The following is a 1,481-nucleotide window of genomic DNA, read 5'->3' as shown; positions in this document are numbered from 1 at the left end:
TTTCCAGGCCTCTTCCTCCGAGGCCTGGATTTCAGTACCAGCATATGGCTGTTTCTTGACTCACCCATCAGAACAAAACTCATCTACACGTGGGAAACTTGCACGTGGGAGGTGTGTCAAGGCCTCTTTTTAGGAGAACGCTTCAGGGCCCCAGTGCCACCGCTTCATTCCAAGGTCACCATAGACACAAAATCATATTAGGACACATGCACGGGAGAGTCCCATTCAACTCAGCATATTCGGTTTCTCCGCGAGATCCAGCAGATATAATATGTCTTGTTGCTAGGAGACAATTGGAATGCGAGGTGGCCTACCCCGCCATCCATCCTTAGAACCCTGCTCAGAATCATTGGCCTGGAGCCAACCAACAGGTCTCAATTGTCCTGCAGAAGAATCTTTGAAGTTGGGAGGTTCTCACAACTCCCATCGTGAGAACACCCATGGCCTCGTGATCCCTCCCCCCTTCAAGAAGGGGCCATCAGGGACAGAATGTCCAACCAGAGCGATCGTCTCATACTCGCCCTGACATCAGATGCACGAGATCTCGATTCAGGTCTGTAGATTGTGCCTGCCATATTGTCACCCAGAAACCTAGGCCTAACTTGGGATCTAGAATTCCGTCCTCACACTACTGGCCCACAAGCCCTCCAGTTTGGCAATCCAGTACTTCTTGCAGCACTATGCCTGCCCTCCAGAAGAAAAACATTGCCCTTTGGGGCTACCCAGAAACCCCAAATGAAGATCAACATGCACGCCATTCGGCTGTACCCCAAATATATAGGCTGACCTGGGCACTAAAGCCCTTTCTGACACAGCCTGATCATGGACCTCCTGGCCCCACCCAGACAGCTGGCCGCACACTGAGCACAAGGGACAGGCCATGGCCTTAGGTCGTCATCTCTTCTCAACCTCGGTTTTAGGCTTCAGAACCTAGACCTTATCTCAAATCACGGACCTGGTTTGATAATGATGCAGAAATCAGAACTCTTTCCCCATGGCAAGAAACCTTGTGGTTGGCATGTTGTCCAAGATTCAGTGTAGTTGAAAACGGTGTGGTCCATGAGGCCCCGCCCATGCTTGTGGGCCACATTGGTCACAAACACACATTGTGACCCTCAGCCTGAGCCAGTACTCAGGTAAGGCCTCTCAGTGGCTGGATGGAGAGACAGCATGGTGGGCTTGCCATGCCCTAAACCGCAATTTTTAACCATAGTTCGGGTTGTCCCTTCACTCTTCCCCAGGGCTCTGCTTTGGAATTCCTCTTTTGGTGGGTCACCTGAGGTAAAAAACCTAAAAGGAGTCCTCCCTTCCCACAGATTGACGAAAAACAATTGGGATCGGGCCAAGTCCACAGAGCGCAGTTTCGTCCATGGCGCAGGAGGCCTCCCCAACATTAAAACGCCATCGCTGATACTAAATCCAGAGACAAAAGACTGAGCATGCATCTCAGACTTGCTCATTCATCATATCCTGAAGAGTTC

Source organism: Mustela putorius, unplaced genomic scaffold (assembly GCF_011764305.1).
Source record: "Mustela putorius furo isolate JIRA1106 unplaced genomic scaffold, ASM1176430v1.1 tig00001665_pilon_pilon_pilon, whole genome shotgun sequence".
In the NCBI taxonomy this organism is placed as follows: Eukaryota; Metazoa; Chordata; class Mammalia; order Carnivora; family Mustelidae; genus Mustela; species Mustela putorius.
Note: the sequence above shows the minus strand (reverse complement) of the source record.